Raw genomic sequence first — 27358 nt, forward strand, 5'->3', positions numbered from 1 at the left:
CCCTGATATACAGCTGACAAAGGACAAATGAACATGAAGACTATGAATCTAAAAAGCTAAAAGATAACAGGCTTCTTTATTAATTATTGTTACTGACAGTAACACAGCATCATCTTAATTTAGGTGACACCCAGGGAGAGTAGAAAGTGGTTATACATTTCTAAACCTCTAATTTCCAGTTCTACTATTGATTTTTCCAATGAGAGTAAAATAGGTGTAGGTGTTAATAACATGAATTACAACATAAACCACATTAGAGCTGGAGTAGGAAAGTGCTGAAGTGATACCCAACATCCCACAATCACCTTTCTTGGATGATATGACCCCCTGTGTTCTGCAGAGCTACTCTTTAGGCCTTGCTCCCGGACTTTCAGGCCTCATCATGTACAGTAGCGGTCATGTGTTTACATTTAATACATATGGCAATAAACTGTCCTGGTACTTAACCTGCAGATGGAAAACTTTTTGCATTACAGCTTTGAAAAAAAGAATAGCATCATGATTGCTATCCCCAACTTTGTTTCTTCCAGGCAATTATGGAATTAATTATTTGAACTTATTAAAATGTGAAAGTAATATTACTATAGTCAATTTGACTATTGACTTCTATTTTCATTTATTTCCCTCTAAAATAACCTTGTTAAAAATATACAACATCTTACATCTACAGTGACATTTTTTGTATTTTACTCTGGGGCTATTACTCACCTGCCAGGTCAGCTGAAAATAGGTTGGTTCTAATTATCTTTATCTAAAATATTTTATTCATCAACCACATTTCACCTTTAGTGAATACTATCTTTTTTTTGTGTGCATACTTTCCCATTCTTAGAACAAGAGAAAAAGCAGCTTTGGTAAATTCCATAATTGTTACAGATCATTCCTCAAACTACACCACAGCTTCTGCTCTCAACTGATATACCACAGGAGAACAAAGCAATGAGGGTAACCTAGAACTTGATCTGGGACCCCAAGAAGCCCAAAGAGAAAATTCAATGCTTGTTGTTGTTTCTTCACACCAAGATGTTGAAAACTTCTCTGAACTTAGAAAATGCTTAAGTCTTTTGTTGCTGTAAATTCAGGTTTTCCCAATATCTTTGGTTTAGTTCCCACTCTGGTAAGGAAGGAGCACTTAAAATCATGCTTTTCCCGTGCCAAGAGATAGGTTGTAGGAATGAAATCTTTCTTTATCCCCCAAATTCTGTGTTAACATGAACTGAAGAAAATGTTGCTGTGATCTTCCAAATTTCTTAATGTTATGAAGTAAAAGTCTAATTAATCCCTCTTGATGTTCTAGAAAACACAAATCAGGATGATCCTCTAGTTTTGATAACATGCTAGTCCTTTAGTCAACTGCCTCTTCTTTTACGTTCAAAGATTAAGGATATCACTAGTGTTCAGATAAAACGAAAAAAGTGAAAAATTACTCTTTTTTCAGAATAATTATCTCTAGATACTCATAGGATAATTCCTTTCCCTTACGTGAATACTATCTTGTAAGCTTTGCTGGAATTCATTGTGGTGTTTCCTCAGACCAATAAATGTGCCACATTTACTTGATGATATTGAAGTGTGTTCTCTCAAACACTGGACAGCTCTTTCTAACTTCTGCACCAAGTAACCATCATGATTTGTTTCACTTTCGGTTCAGTTGTGGGTACCACTCATGTGTAGCTTTAATGTGAATAAAAAGGCATAAATACTAGTTTTTTTTTTTTTTTTTTTTTTTTTTTTTTTTTTTTTTTTTCACTACACCAAAATACCTGAGACAATCTACTTTGGCAAGATAGAGAGGCTTATCTGACTTATGGTTCTGAAGGTTCAAGCACAAGATTGGGCAGCCCCATTTGCTGAGTGTCTGTTGAGGGCAGTGGATGACAATCTTGGAACCTGTGCAGAGGAAGCATCACATGTTGAACCATGAAGCACAGACAGTGGCTGAGCCTGAAGTAGGCTTTTATAACAACCCTCTTGTGAGATCTGTCTTCCATGGGCACGCCCCCAGTGACCTAAGGACCGCATGTTGAACCCACCTCCTAAACACTGTAATTGGATTAAATTTCCACTGTCTTAATACCATTAACTTATGACTCTAGTTTAAATTCTTCAAGAGTTTGGGAGTCATAGACTATTCAAACCATAGCATATATTTAATACTGAGAATTTGGTACTGAATCATTTTTGTATTTATGTCTCTAAGATCTATGTCTTAGATTCATTATTGTCTATCACACATCCAGCCTAATGCTATGAAAAAATTTGAATCACTATGGATGTAGCTGTTTGGTCTGTGGAGATTTTAATGCTGAGTCATATTTATCATCTTTCTCCTTGTACATCTGTTCAGTAATGACTTGGTTTCATGGCTCTTTGCCGTTTTCAGTTCAGTTCAGGATAACGTTATTTTAAACTGCTTCATGCTTTTGAAAATACTCTTAAATTTTTTTATATGGGCACTTTGTGAAATGAATGCTCTCATCTAGCATGTAATTATGTGGTATAGCTGTCAAACAGTACAACATTTAAATGACTTTAATAACACAGTAGCTAAATAGTATTATGCACTTCATGCTTACCTTATAGAGTGTAATTATTTGTGTTTAAGATGAAGAGTAGAACTTACTTTCATGCATAAACAACACAATAATGGGACAGAGAAGAAGAGTTATTTCAGTATCACTGTCTTTATTAGGGTATGGTTCCTTTTTAAATCCACAACTCCATTCAGAGACTAATATGCCAATTAGGCTTCAGAGAAAATGAACAGGAGTTCTAACCTCTCAGTTTCCTGATGTCTTAACTAAATTTTAGAAATTCATAAATATTAGTAGATCCTAAAATCTTTTGCAATTGTTTTATCATTTTCCTATCTGATCTCCTATGATTTTATTATCTATTTCTATATTACTCATGATATACTTGACTTTAACAAAACTGTGGACATACCTGAAAGATAAAGAAAATGATCTTCATTGGAACCAGTTAGAAGGTTATAACCCAATAAATTATAAACTTTAATGTAGCACCACTAATTTCTTTCTGCATTGTCAAAATAAGATTTTAAGGACAGTAAAATTGCTCACAGATTTCTTTTCCCTTTAAATCTTATGAACTTTATCTTGAATTTATGTGTGTGATCAGTGTTTGGTTGTTTGAGTATTAGGTGCAATCTAATTTGAAGAATGAAGCATTTGGGGATGCGTAGCCCTGTCCTTGGTGGTTTATAACTCTACTGTTGACACCCTACTAGTATAGAGCCTTTGACAACAAGAATAAGGACATTACAAATGCCTCAATATCTATGGGTGTGTGTTCCTGTTTGCTTCAAGCTGACTAAAAGTGTAAGTCATGAGTTAATAGTCATTCTGCTTTTTAAGCATGATCAGAATACTTGAATCCCATATATCCTTTGGAAAGTATTTTGCTATTGAATATGGTGTTGAATTACCAGATATAAAGTTATTTGTGCATTTGTATAACTTGTTATACTTTTGACACTTTGATACACATTTCTTATATGATTTCATAACAATGTTGGAAAGGTATTCAGAGTAGGGTTTATAACTTGTTTCTACCTTTGAAGAATCTGAGGGTCAGAGAGATTAAATGACATGTTCAAGGTCAGTGGTATGTGAAAGGAATGATAAGATCCAATCATCTGATTACTGTCACTGCTACTTCTCTCAGTTGTTGTTACCACATGCTTTCCCTGTATCAAGGTATGTGCTTTAGAAATGCATCCCATTGAATCTCCTCAATAGCCCTTTGAGAGAGGCATTATTCCATTTTTATAGAACCCAGTGCTCTCTCCAACAGATCTCTTGAAAAGCTAAAAGTTGGTTGAGCCAGAGTTATAAGTGTTGTCAGTTTATTGCTGCTTTTTCTTTGGTTTTTAAGTGCTGAGTTGATAACTCTAGCTCTCTCTACTTTGGGATCAATTCAATCTATTATTTAAAAAAATCACAGGCTTTTGTGTTCATTTCTATTCCTTTCATAATAACAGGTCTTAGAATTCAACTGTATATACCCCTTATTTTAGTCTAAACTTGTTGGAGGAAATACCAGTAGATGATTCTCTGTACCACAAAATGGTATAAAGATAAATTATACACCCAAGAAAGCACTAGTGACATGCTGTCCTCTCAGCAAAGACAGAAGTTACGGGAGTTAGAGAGAAAATAAATGTATTGGTTATATGACAAAGGATATATATTACAACATAATGGTTTGTAGGTCTCAGTGAAATACTTTTTTAAAAAGTCACAAAAATTTACTTTCTTGTTTACTTCTACAGTAGATTGTTAAGTTACCAAATACCTCCCAATGGCATACAAGGGCATAATGACTGACTTTTGTTTGGTGTAGGGCTTATACACTGTGTTGAAGCTCTGATTAATGAAATTAAAAAAAAAAAACAGATTTATTTATTGATTTGAAACACAGTGGAACAACAGAGAGAGGGAGAGTCGTTAGAAAGAGAGACCTTCCATCTGCTGGTTCACTTCCCAAATGGCCACAATGGCCAGCACTGGGCCAGACCAGATACAAGAGCCAGGAGTTTCATCTGGGTCTTCCAAGTGGATCCAAGGGGATCAAACACTTGGGCTATCTTCCACTGCTTTACCGAAGTCATTACCAGGGAGCTGGATTGGAAATGGAGCAGCCAGGACACAAACTGTGAATCATATGGGATTCCAGTGTCTCAGGTAGTGGCTTTACTTGCTATACTAAAATGCTGGTCCCTGATTCATAAAACTTTGAGCCAAATGGCAGTCTTCCTCTAACATCAAAAACATTCTTGAAATGTACTTTCCAAAAATATGGGAGCTGGTGCTGATGCTGTGGTGCAGTTAGCTAAGCCTCTGCATATGGGCACTGGTTCATGTCCCAGGTGCTCCTCTTCCCATCCAGCTCTCTGCAATGGCTTGGGAAAGCAGTCCCTGCATGGGACACCTGGAAGAAGCTCCTGGATTCTGGCTTTGAATTGGTCCTGCTCAGGCCATTGTGGCCATTTGGAGAGTGAACCGGTGATGAAAGACCTTTCTCTCTGTCTCTCACTCTCTCTGTCTGTAACTATACTCTCAAATAAATAAAATCTTAAAAAAAATGGGAGCTATACTGGAACATAATAGCAAGAACATTTAAATTCTGGATTATAATAACAGAAAAATTGAAATTTCCCTATGATCTCGTATAAGTAAATTAGATTCTTAAAATTCTAAGGTGGTTCTAAAGTTGAAGGTGCTATGATGATTTATTGTGTGGATAATGTTTAGATTTTTCCCTGATTTTTGAGTTACTGTGTGATTTTCATTTTTGAAATGAATAAAGTTGTTTCTATTAGACACAGTCAAGAAACTAGGTTTTCAATAAATACCAAATTTTCTAAAGTTATTGAATTAATTATAATCCCTTAGTTGGTATTATTTGATTCTAGAAAATTACTCCTGGTTTAGTCAAATAAACTTTGTCTTGATCAGAAGAAAAAATGTGAAAAGACTCAGAAGAAAAAATGTGAAAAGACTTACTGAACTTGGCTTCCTATCTCTGAATGGTAGTATGAGAAATAGAAATCAAAATTGATTCAATCTATTAAGAATTGTTAATATCTGAAGACACACAATGTTAGAAATTCAAGAAATAATTCTCTTTAAAACTGACTTCTAGGAAGTAGAAGTATGTGTTGGGTGAAATCTCAGTTTTGTTTTAGATGCCCATTCTGTTCTTAATTGTAATATGCTGCTCACTGCTTTTTTCTTGTTTTTTCAGCTTTGAAAATTTTATTGTGCCCCAGTTATTTTTTTTTACTTTCTTTTTTTCATTTAGTCTTTTAGTTTCTACCAGATTCAATGTAATTCACAGATACAATTCTAAGAATGTAGTGCTATTCTCTTCCTTCTTCCCTCCCCCACTCTCCTTTCTCTCTTTCTTCCTTCCTCTCCTTCCTTCCTTCCTCCCTCTCTTGCTTCCTTTCTTTCTTCCTTCCTTTTTTTAGATAACATATTTTTAATATACATTGCAATCAAGGGCTTAATGCTCCATTAAATAATTCAACAATTAAAAAGTATTTTTTTATTTTGACAGGCAGAGTTAGACAGTGAAAGAGGAAGAGAGACAGAGAGAAAGGTCTTCCTTCCATTGGTTCACCACCCAAATGGCCGCTATGGCCGGAGTGCTGCACTGATCCGAAGCCAGAAGCCAGGTACTTCCTCGCGGTGCAGGGGCCCAAGCACTTGGGACATCCTCCACTGCCTTCCCGGGCCACAGCAGAGAGCTGGGCTGGAAGAGGAGCAACTGGGACAGAACCGGTGCCCCAACCAGGACTAAAACCCGGAGTGCTGGTGCCGCAGGTGGAGGATTAGCCTAATGAGCTGTGGTGCCAGCCAAGTAAAAAGTACTAGGACTCTAATATGGTGGGAATATAGGCAAAGGTTGTAAGCAATCAAATGAAAAGATGACCATTTCACCCATATACAGTTAATTTTAAATTAATTATAGTTTTTTTTAAGCTTTTATTTAATGAATATAAATTTCCAAAGTACAGCTTATGGACTACAATGGCTTCTCCCCCATAACGTCCCTCCCACCCGCAAAACTATAGTAGTATAACATCTTTTAAATTTTTATTTATTTATTTGAAAGTCAGAATTACAGAGAGAGAGAGAGAGAGAGAGAGAGAGAGGGAGAGACGGAGATTTTTCCATCTGCTTGCGCACTTCTCAGTGGTCACAGTGGTCTGTGCTGTGCCACTTGGGTGCAGACTATCTTCTGCTGCTTTTCCAGGAACATCAGCAGGGAGCTGGTAGGAAAGTGGGGCAACTGGGACATGAACTGGCACACATATGGGATGCTGGCATCACAGGCAGAGGCTTAATCTGCTGCACCAATACACTGACCCCATGTAACATTCTTAACCATTAGCTGGACAAAGATGTAAAACAGCTTGACAAAACTATATTTGCAATACTGATATATACAGGCATTTCTTTCTCAGTTTTTTTTTTATTATTTTAGTTGCTACATATTTTGAAAATTTGTGGCATTTGTCCTACTGTGTGGCTTATTTCATAATGTGAAAATGTCCTCCAGTTGCTTCTATTTTGATACAATATGTTCATGTCTTTTGGGTATATACCCAGAAATGGGATTGCTGGATTATATAGCAAGTCTATTTCTAGTGTTTTAAGAAATCTCCATACTGCTCACCAAAATGAATGCACTGATATATATTCCCACCAACAGTTTATAAGTGTTCCCCTCTCTCCAAATCATCACTAACATTCGTTATTTCTGTCTTTTGGATTTTAGCCATTATGCCAAGGGTGAGATAGTATTTCATTGTGCTATGTATGTAGAAATGTCAAAGATGGGAAGAAATATGGACAATAATTAAGAAGTAGTTGGTGTAGGCATTTTGGGATTATGGTTGAGTATTTTGTCTTATGTTTTTAAACAGTCATAATTGTAATATAAATATAATCTAGTGTCCTGCTTTTTCTACTTACTATTTCTATAGATATATTTGCACATTGCTGTATAGTTCTTCATGATTATCACTATAAACAGCTGTATAAGTGTCCAAAGATACATTTTCTTAATCATTCATCTATTCTTTGGCATTTAAGTTATTCATAATTTTTCATTAGCCTAAGGCTGCAATGGACACACTGACTTCTTCACAAGTTACTTTCTGAAAAGGGTCTACTGATCACCACCACCAACTATAATGAACCCGCCAAGCTTAGTTAATGCTATCAACACTGACTCTATTTTCTTGGGTCCTCTTCCAATGCAGTACCTCACTGCCTCTAGTTTCTCCGGATGTTCATTCCAGCCTTAGGTGTTGCAATGCAGCTGGCCCTTATGTACATCACACCACCAAAAAAGTCCCTTCTTCCAAACTGCCTAGGACACCCCACTCAATTCATTCTCGCCAACCTGGGCTCCTAATCATTGCTTCAGCTGTTGTCTTTTGTCTGCTCCTCTTCATCCTGGGTCTGGTGCAGAGTTAGGACACCCTTCTTTTCTTACTCATTGTTGCTTCTTGTTTATTTCCACAATCTCCCTAGATTTTGGCATTCCCTGCAGCTTAGACACACTCCCTTCTAGCTCTAATCCTACAGGTCTAGGAGAGTAAGACTCAGACACATTTCCCACAGAGGGTTATTTTAATTTTGCTTGCTCAAATCATTTGCACTTATCTTTTGTTCACTTACTCTATAGATCCCCTTTTTTTAAGAAGATTTTTAAAATTAAAAAAAATTTTTTTCCAGCCAAGGCCAAAAACATTTCTTAATATAGCCACTATGTGAGGGAAGGGAAAACAAAAAAAGCACAGGTGGTCCACAGAAAAAGATACAAGGGTTTTTAAAACCTTAGACTTGGGAGGTCAATTCATGATTAAGAAGAATGCTGAGGGGATCAGACAACCATGACACTTCTAACGGATAGCTTGGAAATACTTAGGAGATCTGAAAGGAGGAGATGATAACAAAACAAATTAAGGCTGCTGGGGAACCTGAGTACGTGTTAAGGGGGGTTGACTGTAAAGAAAACATTTTATTTTATTTTATTTGTTTTCTGTTTTTTTAATCTTTTTAAATGCAAGTTAGACATAAGGTTCAAGGATCTGACTGGTAAAGAAGAGGACAATCAAGTTTAGCGAGAGAAAGATTTAAAGATTCTAGTTCCTGGGCACCCAGGGTGCACTCACTTGTGGCAGCACATTCTTCCACAGAGAAGATCCCACAGCTACTCGTCACTTAAGGCAGAAGCAGACAACAGAAGTGACGACAGGTGGTTAGCCTGCATCCTTGATTTCCTTTTTAATTTCTTCAGTGATACATTGATCATTCAGTAGCTTGTTTAATGTCCAAGTATTTATGGGTATTCTATCATTGTTATTGTTGTTGATTTCTAGTTTTATTCCTTCATTCAGAGAAGATACATGGCATGTTTCAGTTTTTTAGTGTGGCTATACCCTATTCATCTATCTTGAATCTCTCTGGCTCTGGTCTTAAACTGAGGTCTTTGTTCCATCTTGAGTTGATTTATGTGCATGGTGAGAGGTATGGATCTAACTTCATTCTTCTACATAAATACGTCCAGTTTTGCCAGCACTATTTGTTGGAGAGATTATCCTTACTTTTGTCAAAAATCAGTTGGCTGTATGTGTTTACAAAAATATTAATTCTGGGATTCTCTATTCTGTGCCTTTTCATTTGAAACTCAACTTTTATTTTCATTTGAAAACAAGTTTTGATTTGAAATCTGTGCTTAGATTTTTTTAACCCAGAAAACTTTCTATTAAGCTATACAAATTTCATGCATTTCATAAATACACATTTAGGAACATAGTGATTCTTCCTACTCTACCATCCCTCCCATGTGTACTCCCACCCTTCTTCCTCCTATCATTCCTTTTTTTTTTTTTTTTTTTTTTGACAGGCAGAGTGGACAGTGAGAGAGAGAGACAGAGAGAAAGGTCTTCCTTTTGCTGTTGGTTCACCTTACACTGGCCGCCGCGGCTGGCGCACCGCGCTGATCCGAAGCCAGGAGCCAGATGCTTCTCCTGGTCTCCCATGGGGTGCAGGGCCCAAGCACTTGGGCCATCCTACACTGCACTCCTGGGCCACAGCAGAGAGCTGGACTGGAAGAGGGGCAACCGGGACAGAATCCGGCGCCCTGACAGGGACTAGAACCCGGTGTGCCGGCGCCGCAAGGTGGAGGATTAGCCTATTGAGCCGCGGCGCCGGCAGCCTTCTATCATTCCTATTACCATTCTTATTTTTTACTAAGATCTATTTTCAATTAACTTTATACACATACATATGATTAAGCCTACGCTAAGCAAAGAGTTCAACAAACTATGAAAATAAAAACCTGTTCCTCAATAGTTGAGAATTGGGCTGTTCAAAGTCATTACATCTCAAAGTGTCAATTTCACTTCTGTAGATTACCTTTTAGGTGCTCTATAGTTACCACAGATCAGGGAGAACATATGGTATTTGTCCTTTTGAGACTGGCTTATTTCACTAAGTATAATGTTTTCTGGATGCATCCATTTTGTTACAAACGACAGGATTTCATCTCTTCTTTTTGTAGTATTTCATGGTGTACATGTCCCATAATTTCTTTATGCAGTTTTCAGTTGATAGACATTTGGGTTTTAACCACTGTTTGAAAATCCCTCATATATGATTTCAAAACTGTTTGTACCCAAATAAAATTACCTTTAGTTTTTGTTTTTTTTTTTTTTTTGACAGGCAGAGTGGACAGTGAGAGAGAGAGACAGAGAGAAAGGTCTTCCTTTGCCGTTGGTTCACCCTCCAATGGCCGCCGCGGCCAGCGCGCTGCGGCCGGCGCACCGCGCTGATCCGATGGCAGGAGCCAGGAGCCAGGTGCTTTTCCTGGTCTCCCATGGGGTGCAGGGCCCAAGCACCTGGGCCATCCTCCACTGTACTCCCTGGCCACAGCAGAGAGCTGGCCTGGAAGAGGGGCAACCGGGACAGAATCCGGCGCCCCAACCCGGGACTAGAACCCGGTGTGCCGGCGCCGCTAGGCGGAGGATTAGCCTAGTGAGCCGCGGCGCCGGCCTACCTTTAGATTTTAAAAATGTATTTATTTGAATGATGGGGGGTAGGGAGAGAGAGAGAGAGAGAGAGAGAGAGAGACAGAGGGAGGGAGAGAGAGAGAGAGAAAGAGAGAGAGAAATAGATATTTTTCATCTGCTGGTTCTCTTCCCAAATGCAACAGCTGGGGCTGGGGCTGGGCCAGGCCAAAGCCAGCAGTCCAGACAGAACTCAATCCAGATCTCCCACATATGTGGCAGAGACCCCTGCACTTTGATCATCACCTCCTGTTTCCCAGGGTTCATGTTACAGAAAAATGGAATAGAACGTATATCCAGGACTTGAACCCAGGCAATAAGAGTTTTTGAAGTAGTTGGTATTTTTGGGATATTATCAGATGAATGAAATAGGTGCATGCAATGGAATCTGGAGGTCAAGCTAATGTCAGATAAAGATATATAAAAGTTGCCTAAATATATTGTAATAATTCATTTTTTTAAAGATTTATTTATTTGAGAGGCAGAGTTACTGACAGAGAGAGGGTGAGTCAGAGAGAGAGAGGTGTTCAATCTGCTGGTTCACTCCCCAGAAGCCCGCAACAGCTGGAGCTGGACTGATCTGATGCCAGGAGCCAGGAGCTTCTTCTGGGTCTCCCACATGGGTGCAGGGTCCCAAGCACTTGTGCCATCTTCCACTTCTTTCCCAGGCCATCAGGAGGGGAGCAGGACTGAAAGCAGAGCACCTAGACTTGAACTGGCACCCATATAGGATGCTAGTGTGCAGGCGGAGGCTTAACTTCTTACACCACAGCCCCAGCCTCCGTAGTAATTAATTTAAAGGATTATTTAACTGTAGATTATTCAACCTTTTATTTTTTCTCCATATTTTGAAGATCTTTTCATTCAAATATCCTACCTTCTTAACTGTGCCTGCATGATAACTTGAAAGGAAAAAAACAAGCAGGAGCAATCCATTTTGTTAGTGTGTTATGTTTCATAGAGAATTTGCCAGTGGATCTAACTATGGCTTTATGTTAAGTGAATTTTCTTTTTCCTTTTTTTGTGATCAGTCCTATTGTCACTGGTGTGTATTACTACACTTAGTCCTCAAGTAAGAGAACATGGGGGCCTATCTGGGTCTTTATCAAGTAACTAGACATCTTATTTCTCTGGCAATATTTACAATATGTTTTTAATTTATATGGATGGATAAAATTATTTTCTGTCTCCGTTAAGGCAAAGAATTTCCAAGTTGCTCATCCAAAGGCTATGAGTAAACAACAAACAGCAAATGTTTTTAAGGAGATTTGGTGTTCTTCTTTACTATGGCAAATTGTACACAATATCACTACCCTTGTTTTTGCTTTAATAACAGATTAATATATTTAAAATGTAATAAAATCCATTCAGGGGAGGCAGTCAGATCAGTGTCTGTCTTCCTATTCTATTTGATGAAGAGAATATTTGAAGAATTTTTAAGAACAGGTAGCATTAATATCAGAACAGGCTAAATAAAGTTTGCAACTTTATTAGATTAGGTGGTCAGGCATAGGAAGGCTATTCTCATTGCTAATTTGTGTGGAAGAAAGGGAGGACTGGCACACAGTAACTCTGGAACTGCCCCATTCATGATGGAACAGCATTCTTTGGTTTCTCTTTCTGGAGATCTGCATTTGTAAAGCCATTCAGGTGTAATTTTCATGCCAGACTTCAGATTGGAAAGCCGTCCAGCGACCTATTGATTTTCTTGAAGCGATTTTAAGCAAATGCAGCAACTCATCTTTCTGTTTGTCCATTCCAAGTTTTATTAGCATGAACATATTAAACACAATCTTTCTAATGATTTATAAGAGCTTCATTATTTGTTCAGGACACTTTGGAATTCTAATTCCATTAAGTATCAGAAATCTCTCTCTACCTTTACAAGCAATCTTTCCTCCTGTACTAAATACAAGTGTATTGATACTTAAATTTTGATTTTTTTTAATTCCAAAAAGTTCAGTGGTTATTTATATGAGCTGAATATCCAGCACTGGGATTGTAAGAGAGAATCTGGGTGCCACTTGTCCTGCCAGGATTTGAGTAAGGAGCACTTTTGCTGTTGAAATAAAGGTTCTACAGGTAACAGCAGAAGCTGACATCTGGTTAAAATCTACAATAACTCTGCTAGATAATGAAAGTAGAAGCTAAATTTTTGCATTGCACAGAAATCTAGATATGACTTTTTTTCTAGAAGTAATACAATATTTGACATGTAATATTCTGGTATCTTAGGATTAGAGAAGAGTGGGTTTGTGCTTGTCAACATATGCTGTGTCTCAAAGAGGCCATGGCATTGCCAAGTGGAGCCTCTGAAAAGGCCAGAAAGGACGGAATGTGACTTGGAGTAGAATAAGTACTCTTTAGTGATGCTTTTGTATAGCAGGAAGATGTGTACCTTCTGCAAGCACTTGACAAGTCGTACACTATTACAGGATAAAGACACTTATGACTGAAAAGGAGGTTGTGGCAGAAGAAGTTTGAAAATAGAAATACCATAGTGTAATGATTTACAAGGACCAAGAAATCACTCTATTCTGAAATTTCATTTTTATAAGAAAAAATTCCTTTCCCATGACTAAAGAGACAAACTATACACTTTCTTTTTAATATTTTTTAAAGATTTATTTTTATTTATTTGAAAGACACAGAGAGAGGCGGATACACAGAGTGAGAGGTCTTCCATCCACTGGTTCACTCCCCAAATGGCCGCACGGACCAGAGCTGAGCCTATCCAAAGTCAGGAGCCTGGAGCTTCTTCTGGGTCTCCCACATGGTTACAGGGGCCCAAAGACTTGGGCCATCTTCTACTGCTTTTCCAGGCCATAGCAGAGAGCTGGATCAGAAGAGGAGCAGCCAGGACACAAACCAGTGCCCATATGCGATGCTGGTGCTTCAAGCCGGCGTTTTAACCTGCTATGCCACAGCACCAGCCCCTCTTTTTAATATTTGACAACTAAAATTTAGATATATAGATTATGAAAAAACACATGGATGTTTGACATTCTTATGCAAATATTAATTATGTGTATTAGTAAAATAAGCAATATTTATATGGTATGTTGGAATATAAACACCAAATACAAAAGAACACGAGGGCTGATGGTTAAAGTGAAAGAAAGAGGCCGGCGCTGTGGCATAGCAGGTAAAGCTACCATCTACAGTGTTGGCATCCCCTATGGGTGCTGGTTTGAGTCCTGGCTGCTCCACTTCTCATCCAGCTCTCTGCTATGGCCTGTGAAAGCAGTAGAAGATGATCCAAGTCCTTGGGCCTCTGCACCCAAGTGGGAGACCTAGAAGAAGCTCCTGGCTCCTGACTTCGGATTGGCACAGCTCCAGCCATTGTGGCCAACTGGGGAGTGAACCAGTGGGTGGAAGACCTCTTTCTCTCTCTGCCTCTCCTTTTCTCTCTGTGTAACTCTTTCAAATAAATAAATAAATCTTTAAAAAAATGAAAGAGAAATAATTATATTATTTGCATAAAATGAATATAACATCAAAAATCCAGATCAACTTTATAAAGAAAATTATCAGTTCCTGTTTATAAACTACTGTCTAACAAATGTTGGGCCCAGGCACACCGTCTTTGAGCTAGTTGCAGTGGACGTCTTTAGGGCAGCTGACGTAGCCGGTGGGCCCATAGCACATCCTGAGGAAGTCTATGCTTATTCCAAGTCCACCAATGAGAATGCTTCTCTTTATCGCTTCTCTGCCTTTTGGCTAAGATCAAGTGTGAGAATGCTTCTTTACCACCTGCCTGTCTTAGCAAAAGACAGTACAAAAATGAGATGGTGCTGAATATAAGTTAATGTGGAGTAAAGGAAAGCTACAAAAGATGACTAGATGCTGAAAAGGAGAAAAATAAGCTGCTTTCCTCATGATGCAACTTTTACAAACAGCACCAATAAGGACACAGTAAATTAATCAATAGATGGCATTGTCAAAGGCATAACTAACAACTGTTTGGAAAGTCAGTTCCAAGCTATCCAAGTTGCTAGAAAACTGCTTTCTATGGAAAAACTGTTCTCCATAGTCAATGCAATCAAAGAAAACATACAAACTTGGTTTGATTTCAAAATTACTATCTTTCTTGAGTAGAACTGATTGTAGCCCCATGTAGTTTAAATCTGCTTAAGCACTCACTAACATTGTTTCTGACACCTCATAACAGACTACAGTTGTGAATGACAGAGTTTCTGTCCCAGAATTCATTTTTCTGTGGACATCTATCCTTTCTCACATTGGTGAAAAAAATGTATGGATTCTAGGAAACATTGCAGGTATGTTGGGTCAGTTTCTCAAGACTTCTTTATCAAATGTGGTGTGATTGATCCACTGTTGGCTCTTCATGTAGTTCCCAATTTAGCATGTCATTACTCACATATTGTTACTTGCACACTTTCAAACCTTAGTTGCAGCAAGAATCTTGCATACCTGTTAAACGGTGTTGGATAGGTTCTTCCTATTTTATTTCATCTCCTGCATATGATGATCCAGTAGTGTTAGCAGATACCTGCTGGGTGATTTCCTACTTTATTAATGGCCCAAATGAATAAATGGGAATGGTCATGAAACAGGAGTTGTGCCTCAATTTATGGTACTTCCAGGAGCCAGTCATGAGTCTTGCACTAAGAGCTGTAGGGAATCTTGTCAGGAGCAGAACAGACATTGGTTGTAATACATGGCAGAAACACTTGCCATCTTTCCCAGTCTATTAACTAACCCCTAAACTAGCCAGAAGGAGGCTACATGGATAATGTCAAACATCATAGCCAGACATCAGACTCAGATACACCAAGCTGTGAATCATGGATTAATTCCATTCCTCATTGGTGTTCTAAGACAGACTCAAAAGGAATTCTGAATGACTATAACCACTATGCAAGTGGTAGAACATTGAACAGACTTTATACCTCGTTTATTGTGCATAATAGAACCATTGATGAACCTCTTAACTGGGAAAGATATCAAAATTACTCTGGATGCCATTTAATATCTTTCAGGCCACTGATAAACTAGATGAAACTGGGCAACTTAGTATAATGATTGAAGAATGTGGTGGCTCGGACAAAATTGAAGCCTTTTAATACCAAGAAACTGAATCTGTGTGTAAGGCTTCTTTATGTTGATTGAGAAGTATACCTCTGTAGAGGAAGAGGAAGATCAAAATGTGCCAGAGACTACCTGTTAAGGCTGTGTCTTCCAAGTTGAAGATGGAGAGGGCAGCGATTTGGTACAGCATTTTAAGCTGCTGCTTGCAATGGCAGTAACCCAGATTGGAGCAAAGGATTGAGTCCTGACTGCGTGGCTTCTCATCTAGATCCTTACTTATGTATTCGGGAGAGCAGTGGAAGACAGTCTGATTGCATGTACCACTGCACCCATGTGGGAGAACCGGGTGGAGTTCCTGGCTCCTGGCTTTTGACTGGCCTAGTCCCAGCCATTGTGGCCACTTAGGAAGTAAACCAGTGGGTGGAAGATCTTTTCTGTCTCTCCTCTCTCTGCCACTCTGTCTTTCAAACAAATAAAATAAATCTTAAAAAAAAAGTTGGAGGGGCCGGCACTGTGGTGCAGTGGGTGAAGTTGCCACCTGTAGTGCTGGCACCCAATATGGGCACCAGTTTGAGTCCTGGCTGTTCCACTTCCAATCCAGCTCTCTGATATGGCCTGGGAAAACAGCAGAAGATGGCCAAAGTCCTTGGGCTCCTACACCTGCGTGGGAGACCTGGAGGAAGCTCCTGGCTCCTAGCTTTGGATCAGCCCACCTCTGGCCATTGCAGCCATTAGGGTAGAGAACCAGCAGATGGAAGACTTTCTCTCTCTCTCTCTCTCTCTCTCTCTGCCTCTCCGAAACTCTGCCTTTCAAATGAATAAATCTTTCTAAAAAAATGGAGACCTTTAATTTTTAAATTATACAGCAGAGGGAGACGTCGCTGTGGTGCAGTAGGGTAAACCTCCACCTGTGGCACTGGCAACCTATGTGGGCTCCTTCTCTTCTGATCAGATCTCGGCTATAGCCTGGATAGCAGCAGCAGATGTCCCAAGTGCTTGGGCCCCTGAACTCATGTGAGAGACCCAGAAGATACTCTTGGCTTCTGGCTTCAGATTGGCTTAGCTTTGGCTGTTACTGCCATTTGGTGAGTGAACCAGCCGGTGGAAGACCTCTCTCTCTGTCTTTCCCTCTCTCTGTAATTCTACTTCTCAAATAAATAAATAAAATCTTTAAAGAAATTGTATAGCAGAGACGTAAATTGTTTTGCACCATGTTTTGTATAAGTTTTCTTACTATTTTTCTACTAAAACTTCTTTTTGAGTGTGGTTTGCTATTGTAGCACTTCTGTAACAAAATTATACTTGAATAATTCCAAACTCTACTAACTATATGAAGCTTATCCTCTGAATCATTTTGTTTCTGTGTGGAATTTCATATCTTACAGTGTCCTGAAAATAAGGATTAAATTTCACTCCTTTGTTTACTTAAAAAAAGAGGGCAAATGTTGAGCAAAGGGTGGAGTTGCTTTCCAAGAAGTGTTGTAAAATCTGTGAATTTCAAAGTGCTGGCCAACATAGAAGGTTAATGAACAGGCTAGAGATTTTCAAAGGCGCATGCTGACTCAATCTAATGTTCCCCAAGTCATGCCTCTATTCTTTTTATACCTGGAGTATCTCTGACTCCTAAATATTGGTCTTATTTATGTCACCTCTGTTAAATGTTCTGAGTTGAAATCAATCATTTCTTCTCTAGTATTTCTGCTTGCACATTCTGCCATATCTTCTAGTTTTTAATTATATACTTATCTGTCTCTTCCACAGATTGCAATTTCCAAGGTAAGAAGTTTGATCCACATCTATACTGTTTATTCCTGGTGGCCACTAGCGTATGCCTTCTACATAATAAGCACTAGATGAATATTGGACTGAATGAACACAAGGGGAATGACACAGTTAGTTAACTGGATATAATCACACTAAAATCATATGAAGTCCTGATTGGGAATAAGTTTCTTGCCATCCTGCTCATGAAATGATATTTAGTATGTCCTTAGGTAAAAATGTTGCTATTGCTGTGTTGCTCTCTCTAATAAGTATAACAATTTCATTTTAATTTTATGAAATGTGCTCAAGATTGTCTTAACTCAAAATTGGAAATGAATTCTTATAACATTTCATTAAGAACCACAGCAGACTCATGTGTCAATTTAAATGAGAGAGCTTCATGATCTTGTCAGTGGACTTGGTGAGAGTGCCAATAAAGCTGATAGGACAGTGCACAGAGATTACTCTGCTGGCACTGATACAGGAAACATGGGAGTTTTCATTCTGAATTAATAGCCTATGTCTTTTGCAGATAAATATGGCAAAGATGTGGTTTTGAGGTTTCAAATGCAAGGATAAGCTGAAAAGGAAAAAGTAATTTAATTTAGGTTTTTTGTTACTTAAATACTTCTTTATTTATCAATATCAATGTGTCCCTTTTCTGTAATCCCTAGTCATGGACTGTTGAGCTCCAGAAGGTAGACTACAAATTATTACCTTAAATTGACTGGCTTTTACCTTCACTTCAGCTCCCTTGATAGCCACACAACCATCTTTTCTCAATGACACTTTTCCATCAGCATAACCATGCATTATTTGAGGTTATGCTTCATCATTTTGAGTTATGCTTCATCATTTTTGGTTTTGCTATAATGATAAACTCAGAAATATGATAATAGCTGATAATAAAGTGGATACTGTATACCAGACTCTGACCTAAGTATGTTACAAGGATTCACTTAGAGACTCTCAGAAAAATCTTATTTACCACAGTTTCACTTAGGAAGATAGAACTAGAATTTTTTCCCTGTAGTGTGGCTGCAAAACCTGTCTGTACTCTGTACTATCTGTCAATATGTTACCTTCCTCTGATTCAACTTCCCTGTCTGCCACTTTTCCCAGTCCTTTGTGACTTCAGCTTGTAGCTTGCTTTCTTTCTTAAAATTTTTTTATTAATATAAAGAGAATAGATTTCTTGTATTTCACTGGTACTATTCTAAGTATTGTACCTCCTTCCATCTCTCTGTCCTCAATCCCCCTCATTCCTTCCTTTTTTCTTAATTTTTACAAAAATATAATTTGAATCCTCTTTATCATCACAGGCTTAATGCACCACTAACCATAATATTCAACAAGTGAGAGATAAAAAGACCTCAGCTTGTAGCTTTCTATGGAATGTAGTTTCTTAATTCCTCTCTTTCTTTCCATTGAGTGAGCTTTCTCACTGAACAGAGATTACTCACCCAATACAATTGTATAATTTGTCTCACCCATACATACTCTGCCCTCTTACTTTTTGCTCTTTCTTTGGTCACTTTCAAATCTAGGCAACTAATCACTTCCTTAATTTCTATTTTTTAGAAGCTAGCCTTTTATCACGAAGTTATGTGGAATGAATGTCTTACAAATTTAATTTCTCCATCCACCTAAACTTTCCCATGTTCCTTAAATCCTCAACACCCCATTAACCAATCTCACATTCAATAGATGAATTAAAATATTATTTTGAGAAATTTGTGTATATTGCTCTACTCTTAGGATTTTTTCTTTTTATCTTTCTCTTTTTATCCCACTTCAGAAGAAAGGTTTTTCTATTGCAAAATTGAATTCTTTATCTGTGCTTTTGATCTATTCCCATGGGTTTTTTTCCAGGAAGTTGTTTATCAGTTATTTTCTCCTGATGTTCAATGTGCTGACTGTTTATATTTACAGATTCCTGCTCATTAATAAAATAGCTAATTTGAGTAGCATTTGCTTTAGGAACAAAGCAGAGCAGAAAAATTCTGTACCTTAACCCTTTATGTGTTATTTGTCTCATCTCTTGCCTTCACTTCCCTGAAATTTTCTTAAATGTGTAAGTTGCCCACACTGTCTCTTATTATCATATCTGTTTTATTATGCCATGATGTGAAGAGTAATTGGCCTAAGGCATTAATTCCATGGCTTTCTTTTCCTGGATCTTATTTTGATTCCTGTTTACTTATATAACAGTGAGAGTGTTGGTCCTGACAAGCTGTAGAGAGCTGTAGCTCATCTTTCTGCCAGATGTGTGGGAGATGAGGGACTACAAAGGACAAGCAGCAGATAGTCCTTTAGGAAGTTCCCTGGAGAAGAATCTCTGGAATGTTAAAAGTCCACACAGAAGTAAGAACAAAACCCTTTTCACTAGCACTGAGGACAAAATGTACCTCAGCCTTGACACTAAGTGATGAAGAGAGGGGGCACCTGAACTCCCTGTTTATATGGAAAACCAGTGATTTCAGTGTTGTTCCAGATCTAATGAGTCCTAGGAAACGATGGATCATGTGTCCAGGAACTCCCTTGCCTGATAGATAACCTGAAATCATGCCACCTCCCAGGACTTCAGAAACAGCAGGGTCAGGCAGACTACCTGGAATTCTGAAGGACTCAGGTATAGGTCAAAAGGGAAGTAAAGGCCATGATTCATAACCATGCATTCTGTGTGGTTATTGTTGCTCTCATATTCCTCTAGATACGCTGCCACTTTTGGAACAACTGTAGGGCATAATTTACCTTCCAGAGTTCCTGCAAATAGGCCGAGCATCACTGGTTAGCTTTCTTCTTTTCCTTTTCTGTTTCCCTGAGTCCCTCACTGGTTTTCTTAATAAACTATTTTCCCAGAGCTCCTCAACTTGAAATCTATTTCTGTGGAATCTAACTTAAAACAGTGTATCACGGTTGTAGTGATTTCAGTGATAAGTTGGATACATTTCAGTGATAATAGGTTGGATATTCTAGAGAGTAATTTCCTTTTTTAATTTTTTTTAACTTTTATTTAATAAATATAAATTTCCAAAGTACAACTTTTAGATTGTAGTGGCTTTTTCTCCCCATAGCCCCCCTCCCACCCACAACCATCCCATTTCCCACTCCCTCTCTCATCCCATTCACATCAAGATTCATTTTCAATTGTCTTTATATACAGATCAATTTAGTATATACTAAGTAAAGATTAATATTCTGTAAAAAAATCTAATAGTTTTAATGAAATAATTTCATTGAGTTAAATAAATGAAAATTATTGATCTTAATTTGAAATACTTTAGGGAGATGAAAATGAAGAATTATAATTATTAGTTAGATATACTCTAAGTTTTCATGAACCTAATTATTGGGAAAATAATTTAAATATATAGTGAACCGTAATTGTAGTTGCTTTCGTTTATCCTCAGTAGGATAGTAAAATCATGGCTCTATTGTAAATATTTGAGAAGCTAAAAGATTCCAATTATCTTATATGATGTTATGTATAACCAAGGTTGGGCTCACCAGTGGTGTGTGGGCTGCCTCAGTTTCTTCTTGCTTTGGGAAGATGGCATTTATCCAGCAGCTGCCAGCTGTAGGAGTTGATGGTAACATATTGCCAGTTGCTGTGTGTTTATACACTGTCCTCACTTCTCCATGGAGTCTCGGCTCTGTTAAGTGTTCCCCTGAAAATTTTTCTCCAATTTTTTCTAGTGAACATGATTCTGCCTTTGTTTTTTGTTATCTTCCTGTGGCCAAAATCATTATTTTCTCTCCCTATTCAGCCATCTTGAGCCTTTATTTCTTTCTTCCTTCCTCTCTCTCTTTCTGTCTCTTTTCCTTGCTTTTGAAATAATATTTGGGGGGGGGGGCAGCGCCATGGAGCTGTAGGTTAATCCTCCTCCTGCAGTGCCGGCATCCCATTTGGGCACTGGTTCTAGTCCTGGCTGCTCCTCTTCTAATCCAGCTCTCTGCTATTGCCTGGGAAAGCAGAAGATGGCCCAAGTCCTTGGGCCCTTGCATCCGCAAGACCCAGAAGAAGCACCTGGCTCCTGGCTTCGGGTCGGCATAGCTCTGACCGTTGCGACCATTTGGGGAGTGAAACAACAGAAGGCAGACCTTTCTCTCTGTCTCTTGCTCTCACTGTCTGCAACTCTACCTCTCAAATAAATGAATAAAATCTTTTAAAAAAGAAATATTTTTAATTTATATCAAAGACTTAATATTCCACAAAATTAAGAGTTCAATAAAAAAAATAAAAAATCATAGTTCAGCAAGGATATAGCAAGGGCTATAAACAATATCCAAATAAAAACAGATGTCAATTTCACAAACAGTAAATTTTAAAATAATCACAAATCATTGAAACTATAGTAGTATGTCATTTTAACAATTTGACAAAGATATAAGTCAAAGTTTGATAAAACTATATTTACCGCAGTACTAATACACACAAGCAGTTCTTTTTTTTTTGTTTGTTTTCTGATTTTTAAAAATAATTTAGTTCCCACATATAAGGAAGAACATGTGGTATTTGTCTTTATGTGTACTGGTATTTCACTCAAGGTGATGTTCTCCACTTGCAACCATTTTGATGCAAATGATAGAATTTAATATTTTATAGTTGAATTATATTCCATCATATATAATTTTTTTAAACTTTTATTTTATGAATATAAATTTCCAAAGTACAGAATATGGATTACAATGGCTTCCCCCCCATAACGTCCCTCCCACCCGCAACCCTCCCCTTATCCACTCCCTCTCCCCTTCCATTCACATCAAGATTCATTTTCGATTCTCTTTATATACAGAAGATCAGTTTATCATACATTAAGTAAAGATTTCAACAGTTTGCTCCCACACAGAAACATAAAGTGAAAAATACTGTTTGAGTACTAGTTATAGCATTAAATCTCAATGTACAGCACACTAAGGACAAAGATCCTACATGAGGAGTAAGTGCACAGTGACTCCTATTGTTGACTTAACAAATTGACACTCTTGTTTATGGCCTCAGTAATCACCCTAGGCTCTTGTCATGAGTTGCCAAGGCTATGGAAGCCCCCTGAGTTCACTGACTCTGATCATATTTAGACAAGGCCATGGTCAAAGTGGAAGGTCTCTCCTCCCTTCAGAGAAAGGTACCTCCTTCTTTGATGACCCATTCTTTCCACTGGGATCTCACTCGTGCAGATCTTTCATTTAGGTTTTTTTTTTCCCCAGAGTGTCTTGGCTTTCCATGCCTGAAATACTCTCATGGGCATTTCAGCCGGATCCGCATGCCTTAAGGGCTGATTATGAGGCCAGAGTGCTGTTAGGACATCTGCCATTCTATGGGTCTGCTGTGTATCTCACTTCCCATGTTGGATCATTCTCTCTCTTTTTTATTCTATCAGCTAGTATTTGCAGACACTATTCTTGTTTATGTGATCCCTTTGGTTCTTAGTCTTATCATTACGATCAATTGTGAACAGAAATGCTCACTGGGACTAGTGAGATGGCATTGGTACATGCCACCTCGATGGGATTGAATTCAAATTCCCTGGTATGTTTCTAACTCTACCGTTTGAGGTAAGTCAGCTTGAGCATGTCCCGAATTGCACATCTCTTCCCTCTCTTATTCCCACTCTTATATTTAACAGAGATCACTTTTCAGTTGAGTTTCAGCACTTAAGAAGAATTGTGTATTGATTACAGTATTCAACCAAAAGTATTAAGTAGAACAAATAAACAAAAAAAAAATACTAAGAGGGATAACATATTAAGCTGCTCATCAACAGTCAGGGTGAGGGCTGATCAAGTCACCGTTTCTCCTAGTGTTCATTTCACTTTAACAGGTTTCCTTTTTGGTGCTCAGTTAGTTGTCACCTATCAAGGAGAACAAGAGGTATTTGTCCCTTTGGGATTGGCTTATTTCACTCAACATAATGTTTTCCAAATTCCTAACAGGGATCACTTTTCAGTTAAAATTTAAACACCTAAGAACAATTGTGTGTTAATTACAGAGTTCAACCAATGGTACTAGAACAAAAACAAAATACTAAAATGGATAAAGTATTACATTGTACATCAACCGTCAGGACAAGAGTTGATCAAGTATAATTTATACCACCTTTTCTTTGTTTATTCATCTGATGATAAACACCCACAGTGTATAAATGTTCCCCTTTCTCCACATCCTTGCCTGCATTTGTTACTCTGTCTCTTGAGTAATAGCTGTCCTGACAGGGATGGGATGATATCTCACTGTGCTATAGATTTGTATCTCCCTGATGGTAAGTGATGTTGAAAATTTTTTCATATATTTGTTGGCCATCTGAAGTTCTTTTGAGAACTGTCCATTGAGATTCTTTGCTAATCTTAACTGGATTTTTTTTTTGACAGGCAGAGTGGACAGTGAGAGAGAGAGAGAGACAGAGAGAAAGGTCTTCCTTTGCCATTGGTTCACCCTCCAATGGCTGCCATGGCTGGTGTGCTGCGGCCGGCGCACTGCGCTGATCCAAAGGCAGGAGCCAGGTACTTATCCTGGTCTCCCATGGGGTGCAGAGCCCAAGCACTTGGGCCATCCTCCACTGCACTCCCGGGCCACAGCAGAGAACTGGCCTGGAAGAGGGGCAACCAGGACAGAATCTGGCCCCCCAACCGGGACTAGAACCCGGTGTGCCTGCGCTGCAAGGCAGAGGATTAGCCTAGTGAGCCACAGCGCTGGCCAACTGGATTTATTTTGTTGTTTTTGTTCTTGAGTTTTTTGTATTGCTTATATATTCTGAATATTAATTCTTTGTTGCACAGGTATTTTGAAAATATATTTTCCCAGTCTGTTGGCTATCCTTTCACTCTGTTGATTGTTTCCTTTGATTTGCAGAAATTTCTGAGTTTGATATAATCCAATTTTTCTAGATTTACTTTTGTTGCCTGTGTCATCCACAAAGTCATCACCTACACCAGTGTCCTAAAGTGTTTTCTCTACATTTCTTCCAGTGACTTTATACCTTCAGATCATAAATTTAAGTCTTTGATCTATCTTGAGTTGATTTTTGTATTTGGTGAGAGGTAGTGACCCAATGTCATTCTTCTATGTATATACATCCAGTTTTGACAGCACAATTTATTGAAGAAATTATCCTATCTCCAGTGTATAGACTGGGCACTTTTGTCAAAAATCAGTTGGCTGTATGCAGGCAGATTAATTTCTGGGCTTTCTATGAGTCGATTTTTATGCCAGTACCATGCTGTAGTATGCCTTGATGTCACGTATTATGATGCCTCCAGCTTGATGTTTTATTTTATATTTTTTTCCCTCAGATAACTTTGGTTATTTTTGGTCTTTGGTGATTCTGTGTGAATTTTATTATGTTTTGTCCAATTCTGTAAATAAAGTCATTGGTATTTTGATGTGGATTTTGCTGAATCTGTAGATTGTACTATATATTATAGATTTTTAAATGATATTAATTTTCCAACCTATGACCAAGAAATATCTTTTTTTGTGTTGTTGGCAATTTCTTTCATCAGTTTTATATTTTTCATTGTAAACATCTTTCACTTCTTTGGTTAAATTTATTCATAAATACTTTTTATATGATATTGTGTATTGGGTTTCTTTTTTCATTTCTCTTTGAGCAAGTTCAACATTAACATATGGAAAATCTGCTTTTTTATGTTAATTCTGTAACCTGCAACTTTACTGAATTGGTTTATCCTAACAGGTTTTGTGTGAATTTTGTATGTTTCTCCATATACAATATCATGCCATCTGCAAAATGGATATTTTGATTTCCTCTTTCCCAATTTGATGACTTTTATTTATTGCATCTCCCTAGTTTCTCTTGCCAGTACTGTACTGAATAAGAGTAGTAAAAGTAGCCATTCTTGTCTTGTTTCAGATAACAGTGGAAATGCTTTCAGCTTTTCCCCACTCAGTATGATAATGCCTGATGCTTTGTCACATATACAGCCTTTCTAATGTTTAGGCATGTTCCTTCTATATCCAATTTGTGGAGAGTATTTTTTTTCATAAGGGACTGTTGAATCTTATCTGATGGTTTCTCTGCATGTTTATTGAGATGACTGTATAGTTTTTGTTCTTCATTATATTGATATGATTTATGACATTTGTTGATTTGCAAATATTGAACCACCCTTGCATCTCTGGAATAAAGTCCACTTGATCTTGATGTATTGATGTATGATCTTTTTCATGTTGTGTTGGATTCAGTTGAGTATTTTTGCATCTATGTTCATAAAAGGTATAGGTCTCTAGTTTTTGTTGATCTTTTGTTTTTGTTTAATTTTGGAATCAGAATGATACTGATCTTGTAGAAAGTTTGGCAGAATTTCATGCTGTTCAGTATTTTGAAATAGTTTGCAAATTATTGGAGCTGTTTTCAATATTTTGTAGAATTCAGTAATATAGCCATCAGTTTATAGACTTTTCCTTAATGGGGGACTTTTAGTTACTGTTCAGTCTTTTTAATTATTATAGGTCTGTTTAGCTTTTTCATATTTTGTTGGTTTAATCTTAGTAGGTTATATGTATCCAGAAATATATCCATTTATTTGAGGTTTTCCAGTTTAATAGCATATAGTTGTTCATAGTTGCTTCTTATGATCCTTTGTGTTTCCATGGTGCCAGTTATAATATCTCCATTTTCATCTTTAATGTTATTTATTGAGGGTTTTCTTTCTCCTTTTCCTTTGTTAGTCTGGTTAAGGGTCTGTATATTTTGCTCATCTTCTCAAAAACCAACTTTGTGTCTTTGTGTTTCATTGATTTTTATGTTTTTTTTTTTTTTAAGTTTCAATGTATTTTTTTTCTGCCCTGATCCTGATAATTTGGTGTTTGATTTTTGTTCTTGTTTTTCTAAGGCCTTTAGATGCATCATTAGATCATTTATTTATTTCTATTCTATTATTTCAATTTTCATGTAAGCACTTAATGCTATAAACTTCCATCTTAATACTGCTTTTGCTATATCCCACAAGTTTTGAGATGGTATATTTTCATTTTCATTTATCTTCAAGAGAGATTTTGATTTCCTTTTTAATTTCTTCAGTGACCTGTTGGTCATTCAGTATCGTTGTTTAATTTCCATGTATTTGTAAATACTCTTTTTTTTTTTTTGTAAATTTCTACTTTTATTCCTTTGTAGTCTTGGAAGATGTATGGTATGATTTCATACACATATTAAAATTGATGGGATACACCAAAAGTAGTGTTAAGAAGTAAGTTTGTAGCAATTAGTAACATTAAGAAATTGGAAAGGCATCAAATGAATGATCTAACAATGCATCTCAAGGATCTATAAAAACAAGAGCAAACAAACCCAAAATTAGGAGGAGAAAAGAAATAATAAAAATAAAAGATAAACAAATTGAAACCAAAAATGATACAAAAATTGATGATATTTAGGGCTGTTTTTTGAAAACAAAAACAAAATTGATACACCATTGGCCAAACTAACAGAAAAAAGGTGGTGGTGGGAGAACAGCACAAATTAATAAAATCAGAGAGGAAAAAAGGAGTTGTTACAATGGATACCACATAAATAATAAGAATCATCATGGATTACTACAAACAAAAATGTGCTTACAAATTGGAAAATATAGAAGAAATGGATAGATTTCTGGACACATACAATCTACCAAAATGGAATCGTGAAGACAAAGAAAACCTAAATACACCAATAACTAAGATGGAGGTTAAATCTTTGATTTTTAAAAATTTTATTTATGTTATGGAAGTCTCATGTATTCCATATATACAGATTTAGGAACATAGTCAGCTTCCCACCCTCCTCTCTCTCCTGCCAGTGTTCCAGCACTTCTTCCTTCTCCCACTCCCATTCCTACTCTTAATTTTTACAAAGATCTATTTTCAGTTTACTTAATGATTGTAAAGTTAATCTTACACTAAGTAAAAGAGTTCAACAAATACTTTTCCCC

General features: G+C 37.4%; 1 pseudogene; it reads left to right on the top strand.

Annotated features, from left to right (window-relative positions):
* Positions 1-319: 319 nt before the first annotated feature.
* On the top strand, positions 320-15902 carry LOC127493255 (importin subunit alpha-1 pseudogene; annotated as a pseudogene).
* Positions 15903-27358: the final 11456 nt, after the last annotated feature.

Source organism: Oryctolagus cuniculus, chromosome 5 (assembly GCF_964237555.1).
Source record: "Oryctolagus cuniculus chromosome 5, mOryCun1.1, whole genome shotgun sequence".
Lineage (NCBI taxonomy): Eukaryota > Metazoa > Chordata > Mammalia > Lagomorpha > Leporidae > Oryctolagus > Oryctolagus cuniculus.